Raw genomic sequence first — 9,833 nt, 5'->3', positions numbered from 1 at the left:
AAACTTTTCTTTGTGTATACCTGACTTACAAAATTAAGCTATGTATAACTCATAAAAATTTACCCGCTTGATTCAAGTGCCTTCTTGGCTTGCTTGTTTGACGTGCCTGCTTAAATTTTTTTAAACAAACCACCACCGATTTCACAATCCTCGCCCACCGCCTTCGATTTTTTTCTTACCCTTGATTTTGTTTCTAGTTTTAATTGAATTTTCATTTTTTTTTTTGAATTACTGTTCCCTGTTGCAAAAAAATTCAAAGCCAACTTTTTAAACTTGCAGCACAAAACCAACAAAACCTATTGTTTTTTACTTCTTTCTACTGCCACACAGATCTACGACAATCAATTTTTCCTTCCAAACAACACAAATAAAAATAGGATATATCCAATCTAGAGGACCTAGCTATAATTGAAGATGATAAAAATATCCTAGCAAATTGGAATTAAGAGTCCTTTTTATGAGAATCCCTAATTATCAATCACTAAAACCCTCAAGCCAACTCAATTTCAATCTTAAAGATTGTGTTAGACTCAAATTTTCTTAAGATCAAATACCTTGAAACAAAAACAAGTTCCTTGCCCCAAGATTCGAACACTCCACAAATAGGATGATCAATCCTACTTGAATGTTCTTGGCATGCAACTTAACACATGAATCGTAATATTCAAGTTCTTTAACTAAACTTGAAAGCAATTTATTGTAAAACTTAACTGATCAAAAACCTAATAATAAGGCTTAAATAGCTTCCAATAAAAATTCTAACGCGTGATAAAATTACAACTACTTAATATGTTTAAGAAATGATAAAATTGGAAAATATTTAAATTACATAAAATTATTAAATAAAATATATAAAATAATTTGATGCCTGGACGGTTGATATCAGCCGTCCACTGCGACGCATCACCTTTGCTTCATCTACCTTCGGCCATTAGTAATAGCCTGTCACCGAACGCACTTGGCACCGAAATCCAACGCCTCTTGCTGGAGTTTTGATGGATTTTCTTGAATGGGTTTCGAATACCCATTGAGGTTTGGTTTAATTTAAGATATATCCATTACGTTTTGGATGTTAGAACAGAGTTTGGGGGAGTTAAGAGCAGCTGTCCAGCAGTAGTGGAGATCAATTTTGGTGGTCTCGGTAAGTGTTAAAGATTTCAAACTTTTCTGGGTTAATTAATGAGGTTGTAATTTTATGTTATAATCCTCAAAGTTTGATGTTTGCCTTAGGATATTGCTGGAGTATGGGAAGTGATTCTAGATCAAACCACAATTTGTGCTATAAGGGGAGTTGGATTGCTTGGATATAAATATTTGACCTTAAATTTGAGGTAAGAAATCTTAAATTTGAGCTAATTTAAGGGTTAAAATTTGACATAATTGTTTTTGAAATAGTTTAATCTCTCATGATTACAATTATTATAAAATACGCCTTTATTCACTTAAAAATAATTTAGTATTTGATTTTACACTTTTAAATAAAATTTACATCCAATCCAAATTGTTTTTTAAATTATTAAAACAATGTATGAAGATAATTTTAAATATGTCAATTTTCAAAATCACTCTAAAAGATAATGTAATGTGAAAATATGAAGGTATTACCTTTAATGTTCATGATTGGTGTAGTAATAAAATAAAATAAAAATGCAATAAACATATGGTAAATTAGACTAAAGTGCAATAAGGCTAATTTATTTTATTGACGTCCAACAGAAAACATTCAGATAACAAGACATTTTTTCCCTTTATTTTTTTTGACAATATTAAGATACCAAGATTGCAATACAAAAAGCACAAAACATTGCAATATCATGGAGATGGAACAGAGAGCATTCTTCATATGCGTAGGAAATGATGGAACCAATTTGCTGACAATTTTGGAATTCTTCTCAAACGGTGTCTGAAATCAACATAGACCAGACCAAAGCGCACAGCATATCCACTCGACCATTCAAAATTGTCCAATAACGACCATGCAAAGAATCCCTTTATTCTTACACCAGCACTACAATATTTTTGAAAAGATACGATTAATTAAAGAGTCTGAGTTAGTAGAAAATATCATTTACTTATTACTAAAATTGAAAAAAAAAAAAACTATTTCAAACCATCATCGGAAAACATTTGACAAGAAACTAAAATTAACAGCACTTAGTTTAAGTAATTATTTTATCTAGTTACTCACCTGACTGATTCATGAAGTTTATTGAGATGCTGGCGATACTATTTAATTCTACCTTCATCTTTGATTAATTTGTAAACTTCGGGAATATCAAAGTCAAGATATCCTGTAAGGTAAAATTTAATTAACGAATAAGATAATTCATATATGTTATTTTATTGATGCAAAAAGTAAAATTCCTTTCGATATATACCATTTTCTGTGATGTACAGAAATGGATTTCTATACTTGTCTTTTACACCTACAACATTAATATTAGTATATAAGTAACAAATTATTTTGATAAAAGTGCATTTCACGTAAAAATAAAGATTGGTTTTAAATATAGAAAAATGAACCAAAATATTTATAAAATATAGCAAAATTTTGGAACTATTAATGATAGATGTTGATGGACACTGATAGACTTCTATCAGTATCTATCAATGTCACTGATAGACACCGTCAACGTCTATCATTGACTGTTCTAAAATTTTGCTATATCTTGTAAATATTTTCAACAGTTTTACCATTTAAAATAATTTCTCTAAAAATAAACTAGATTTAAAAAAGTAAAATTGAACAAAAATATTCTATATATATATATATATATACACACACATGGTTGAGAAATGTATAATTTTGTTATAGGTAATTGCAACTGGTAGTATTTTTAGGAATAATAACCAAGTGTATAACATCATTTAAAAAAAAAATTGCAAATATAGACAAGTCTATCAACGATAGACTTCTATCGTTGATAGACTCTTACCAGTGATGTGGCCTATCACTGATAGACTCTTACCAATAATATGGTCTATCACTGATAGGCTATTTAAACTTGGTCATATTTGCAATTTTTTTTACATTGTGTTATATCTACAAATACTTTGGGTCTAATGTCTATATTTGCAACGGTCCCTTTTGTTAAATATATCTTTGGTGGAAAGTTTGTGTGGTTACCTTTGGACCAATTGAGACTCCATCACGATCCGCTACAATTCAAACACACATTTCACAAAGATAAATTATGGAAATTTAAATATTTTATTTTCATAACAAAAAATTGTAAAAATATAGAAAGGAATAGTTATTTTTAAAATAAAAGGTAGCATTGGAGTTTGATTTGAATTGCATACTTGAAGTATTGGCATGCAAATCAGTCAAGAGGCTTGGTTTGTTAGGATCAACATTGGGATTATTTTGTGCATAATTAGATGTATAGTAATTTATTCCAATAAAATCATAGGACCCTGTGATCAATTTAATTTCTTCCTTTGTGAAATTAGGTAGCCTCTCCTTCACAAGAGCTTTCATGCTGGTTGGATAATCTCCATACACTATTGGATGCAAGAACCTAGAAAAAAACACATATGTTTTAATTAACCAGTCGACTTATGTTTTTTTGGGAAAAATGTCATTCATAATCCTCAAATTTTATTATTTCCTATTTTTTTTTAAATATATATATATATATATATATATATATATATTGAAGGTAAATCTTTCACATTTGTTGACATATTTAAATCGTAAGATTCTAGACCAAGAAATTGAGAATATGTAAGCATCAAAACCTATGCTCTTCATAATGACAACATCTTCCAGTATTATACATAAAGAATATTATTAATTGAGTTTTGCACAATAATTATTAAATCTAAAATAAAATAAAATAAAAATTTAAAGAAATGTAGTATGTGTATATGCATGCATGTGGGGTGAAGATTGGAATAATTGATCTTTAAGGTCAAATGTATAACATAAAGTGCAATTGTAATGCCATGATTTAAAAGAGAGACATTAATGAACCGATATCACATTCAAATGATAGAGATCCTGAAGATATGAAAGTATGGTTAAAGAAAGACTTAAAAGAATTAAAAACCTATATCAACAAGGTGTTCCTTCCTTTTCAATGACTCAATCATAAAAAATTTAAAGTTAAGTCTGCTTAGTTTGAAACACTCCTGTGTTGGGTGACCTCTTGAGAATTTTCTTAGAAAGCATGTGAGTGAGAACAAAGTATTTTGAAAGGACTCCAGTTGGTTTGCGGGTCACAGTGGATGTTGGGGAATGTCGGGATCATAAGGTGTTGAATCCTCGACCGAGGCTTTACAACAATACTTTTGGTGTACCATCTTTATGCATTTCACTCTCATCACACACAAAAAATTATATATTGTAAAAAAGAAGTAAAGTGAATTTGTCAATTCGCCCCATAGTAATTACTGAACAATTTGGTGCGATGGATTAAGATACGTACAATCAAAGCTATACCAAAGTATTTATCCTATTTATATGTATGTATAAGCATATCCTACAAACCTTATAACGATGGTATTCATCAACAGCTATATCTCCATTGCTGCCACCAACAATTTTCTCTGCAATTTCACCAAAAACGAACAAGACTCACCTCACCTCTTCTTCTCTTATAAGAGAGTTTTTCTTTTCTTTTGTATTGAGAGAGTGAGAGAGAGAGAACCAGGGTGTTGGTGAGTGAAGTTATCCCAAATACTTGGTCCTCTTCCATACAAGAAAGCTGCACCTTCATACTATGAAAAAAAACAAGATAATATATACACAAGTGATGCATGCATTATTATTATCATTCATTTGGAGAAGTATTGTTAGTATGTTTTTATCATTCATTTGGAGAAGTAATACTTATCAAACAAAATGAGAAGTATTGTTAGTATGTTTTTATATAATACCTGATAAGCAGATGATGAAGAACCAAAAAACAAAGCTTCTAGAGAAGTTGCTTCTCCTTATAATAGGAATGGGAGAGCTTGAGTTATCTGCAGCCTCTGAAAGTACTACAAGGATAAGGGAAACAAAGCCAAGAAAGAAGGTAGCTTTAGAAGCCATTTTTATCCTTCTTGGCTTTGGGTTTTGATTGTGATACACTTCCCTACTTCCTAATTGCCTTTATATAGAGAGGACAAGAGGCAAGAGATAAAGGCCTTTTTTTATATTAAAATGTGAAGTTTTAGGCATAAGAAACCATTGGGGATTGGAGAGAATTTCATAAGAAATTGATTTTAAAAATGGGATAGTTTCAAATATAGCACAATATAAAAGAATTTGTAGATATAGCACAATTTAGATTTAGTTCTCAAAATGGACCAATGATAGACCATATCGTTGGTAGGACATACGAATCTATATATCAACATTGATTTTGCTATATTTAGAATTATTTAAAAATATTGTTCTATAATTAATTACCTAGAAGTGTTATTAGTGTTGAAGAAATGTCTTCAATTAGTATTATATTTAGTAAGGTTGTTTTGCATTTTTCATTATCTCATTCACCTTTCCTGTCTTTTAATATTTTTTTATCTTTTTGAAAAATTACATTTCTAATCCAAATTTTTTATGAATAGGTGTGTTTGGAATATGAATTTTTAAAATGTATTTTTTCAGTTTTCGAATTTTTGTAAGAATACATTTTATTCTTGAAACGTAAGTTTAAAAAGTCTTTGAAGTTATACGAGACTAGGACTACTCTACAAGATCAGTAGTTGAGACCCATTGCTTCTCTTCCAGTTGCTTCCTCCGATTTTGGATCCTCTCTCGAGTTATTCAATCCTTTCTTTTTTTAATTATTTATTAATGAAATTTTAAACTAATATTAATTTAAATAATGATATCTTCTCTCTAACATAATTTTTACTAATGAGAAAAATATCAAACTATTTATAGAAATAGTAAAAAAAATATTGATAAATATTAATAGACTTTTATCAGCGTCTATCACATAGTATCAATGATAGACTTGTATAAGTTTCTATTATTGATAGATACTGATAGACTTTTATCAATTTTTATCGGTCTCTATCAAAAAGGATTAAATTATGCTATTTTGTGTAAATAGTTTATTTTATTTTTCTATTTTTGAAAATGTTCCTTATTTTAAAAGAAAAGAAATATTAAAATTGTAAAAAAAAATAAAAAACAGCATTAGAAATAGAAATTGTAAAAAAGAAGTAAAAAAATCATTAGAATACATGGATTTTAAAAGAAATGAAAAGAAAAATGTTTCTCCATCATTGCTTCTTGCATGTGATATTTGAATCACTGATTGATCCAAAAACTTAAACGAGATAGGAGAATTGGTCAATTTAATATTATATCATTAATATGTTTGAACATATGATCTCGTAGAACCCCTTTCTAATACTATATTAAATCTTTGATTGATCAACAAAATTGAAGTTAATACGTGAAGATAAATTTAATCTTATGGGAACGTTCTAATCCATATAAATTTGAAAAGCATATTAAACTTCTAGTTATATGGCCACAGATATTATAATATTGCCCCAAACTTCAGGAAGGATAAAATTGATTTAAACATATAATCTCAATTAGTTAAAAGATTACAGATCTTAATCTTAATTTCCACTCACATGGGATTGAGTTCTTCAAGAAAAGAAGGGAAAAAGAATACACACCAACACAGAAACACATTTTACAAGGCCCAAGATATTGATTTCTTCTTTCTCCTTCAAAACAACCCACCTTGCTTTTTCTTTTTCTTTTTTTTTTTTCTTTTTTTGCCTAAAAAAAGGCTTGATTTCATTATTTATTAACCAATGACATGTTCATAAACTTTAGGAAACAAAAATTTTGAGTTTTCACATTTGAAAGATCCAAAACACACCTCTAGAGTCAAATTTGTGAACCAAAAACTTTGATGTTATTGTAAAATTTAGGTTAAATAATGACCCTTTTCATTAATCTTGTTGGTAAGGATCATATGTTAAAAAAATGAAGAGACCTCATTTAAAGAAAAAAAATAATGATGTCTTGCAATCTTTAAAAAGATATGTAGGTCGTTGTTCATCTCATTGTTAATATGGTATTAAAGCTCATGAGGTCTTTATAAGTATTAGTTCAAATTTGGGATATGACTCAAATAAACACTATCTTGAGCGGGTATGTAGAGAATCTCACATCAACAAAGATGAAGATTGTCATGCCCGAGTTTAGGGATTACATGAATGAATGGAGATCAAATCCAAATGTGGGGGGCTTCTAAAGATATAAAGTATAGTTAAGAAAAGCTTAAATGAATTGAAAGTTACTACCTAAACTAACAAAGTGTACCTTCCTTTTCGATGACTTATTAATAGGAACTCCAAAGTTAAGTATGCTTAACTTGGAGCAATTTTCTGTTAGGTGATCTCTCAGGAATTTTCTTAAGAAATATGTGAGTGAGAACAAAACATTCTGAAAGGACCCATGTTGGTTTGTACGAATAGAGATTTTACTCTTAGAAGCATCAAGACAAGCAAGGAGGACGTTACCAAATCATAGGAAAATGTTGAGACCATTGAATTTCAAATCCAAATTCTGAACCAATAATTGACAGTAAAAGGAGTGACTGTATCTTATAGCTCATTAACAATTATCACTTAAGACATATTTATGACCAAAAGTGCATATTCTAAAATTTAGGTTAAGTTATAAAAGTTTAACCCTTTTAAACCAATTTTCAAATTTTAAAACTTTTCGTGTACTTTTAATATATATCTTAAGTTTTATTATTTGAAGTTACCTTTTAAAAATAGTTAAATAATTATAATTTTTTATTAAAAAAATACATAATGTGAGTTTGTTTTTATAATTTATGGACTAAAATTAGAAACGAATCTTAAAATACAAGTATCAAAATAGAAAATTAATATAAAATTTATAATGTGAATGGCTTAAGTGGCTACTGAAGAGACACTAAAAACCCACCTCATAGTAATTGAGGCTCTAATCTCTAACTTCGAAATTGATGGTATGAACATGAGGTGTTATATTAATTTTAGTTGATATACATGATATCTACTAGATCATTTGTTGTAACAATCCAAATTTGTACGCATACACTACAGGAAATTAAATGTCAAATGTTAAGCTACGAAATTTTATTTAAAGGGTGGTAAATGTAATACCCTAATCCTAATTTAGAAAGCAAGAAAACAAATAACATATATAATTAAGAATGAAAAATATATAAATTTAATAGGAAAATCGGGTGGAAATTTAGAATTGGAAAAAAAATAAGAAATTTATTAATTATCCAAAAATAATGAATAAGAGGGCAAAATCAGGGAGGATTAATTAGAAGTTAGACGCTAGCTAATTCAGGAGACAAAGGGCAGTAGATAACTTTTTGTTTGGGCACTGCTCATTGGAAGAATTGGAGGTGAATTAATTGCCCATATACTCTTAAAATTTGAAAGAGTTAAAAAGGGGAAGTGGAATCCACAAGTAGTGAAGGCAAACCACGCGTGAAAAACTAGCGAGATGAAAATTGGAGATAGCGAGAGTGGAGAGAGCGATATTGGAGAGAAAATTGGAGAGAGCGAGATTCTCAGCAAGAGCGAGAGCCAAACCAGCGAGAAAGCTGGAGAGAGCGAGATTCTGAGAATAGAAAGAGCGAGATTTGGACAAAAGCATGGATTATGCGTTGAATTTGGCCACGATCTTATAGATTATACATGGAGAACCCAAAATTGAATACAAACAAAGGTTGAAGACGTAAGGGCAAACGTTAGCCAAAATTAGGTGTCTTATTAAGAGAAATTCTTAAACCTAAGTAATTTTAAAGAAGCCATTTGTAGGATGAGTTGTCACACAGAGAAGAGCTGGAAACGGCTATAAATAGGAGGCTTTGGGATGGAAGTTAAACTCATTCTCAAACAAAACTCAATAGTAAAGAAATCGTGTGAAAAGGGTGAAGTAATTCTGTTAGTTAGAAGGGGGAAACGCGAGGGAAGTGCTGCCCAAATTTCCTTCCGGTTTAAGAGGGAAAGCTCTACTGATTAAACCATAAGGAATAATAAGGAATAACTAGGATCATAGTCAAGGTAAGTAGTTTATCTCACCCTCTCTTTAAGTGTTTCATGGTAGTGTACCTTTAATATGTTGCATAATTATGTTATTGTTATGTTGCATTACATGTTTAAAATATGTTTATCGATAAGGGACCTCATGCATTATGTTTGTTCATAAGATTAAATTTTAATTAGATAAAGGTTATGCTTCTAGGGCTAGCAGGGCATGTATGATTGCACCCCTCTAGACCCAATTCTATGTCAAGTTTATGCTAGGGACTAATAGGGTATATATGGTTGCACGCCTCTAATCCAATCTTACGTTTATGTTAATGGTTGATGTTGGATGCAGCTCTGGCCCTACTGACTGCATGACCCACTAATCATTAGATGGGTTAGTTTCCGCCTAAGTCCTCATCTTCCTATCAGGACGGAAAAATTTACGTTAGAAGCATAACCGACCACCACATGTTATTATATGTTTTCGGTCCAAATCATATGTTTTCAGGACATGTGCATGTGATTGTGCATTTGGTCACTACCCTATGTGAGAACTACTTACTACGTATATTATATACTCATCCTATTTTTACAAACTTTGTAGGTAAGGACACAACGTAGTGGCAGAACTAGACGTCGCTCAAATGGCCAACCATCAAATCACTATTATAGGCACATGCATTTTTGTATCACTATGCTAGTGTTTTATGGATCCTGGTGTTTTGTAAAATAAACTTTTTATATAGTTTTCTACCTAATTAATAAAATCTTAGATATGTTCTTTTGAGATTTTTACCAAAACTCATCTCATAATAGAAAATTCTAAGAAT

The 9,833-nt window shown here is 30.1% G+C and overlaps 1 pseudogene; it reads right to left on the bottom strand.

Moving 5' to 3' along the window:
• Window positions 1–1,715: 1,715 nt before the first annotated feature.
• Window positions 1,716–5,038, bottom strand: LOC120072108 (beta-glucosidase 12-like; annotated as a pseudogene).
• Between the last annotated feature and the right edge of the window lie 4,795 nt (window positions 5,039–9,833).

This window comes from Benincasa hispida, chromosome 2, assembly GCF_027475165.1.
Source record: "Benincasa hispida cultivar pf3 chromosome 2, pf3_genome.v1.1, whole genome shotgun sequence".
Taxonomy (NCBI): Eukaryota; Viridiplantae; Streptophyta; class Magnoliopsida; order Cucurbitales; family Cucurbitaceae; genus Benincasa; species Benincasa hispida.
Note: the sequence above shows the minus strand (reverse complement) of the source record. Positions and strands in the feature narration are given on the sequence as shown.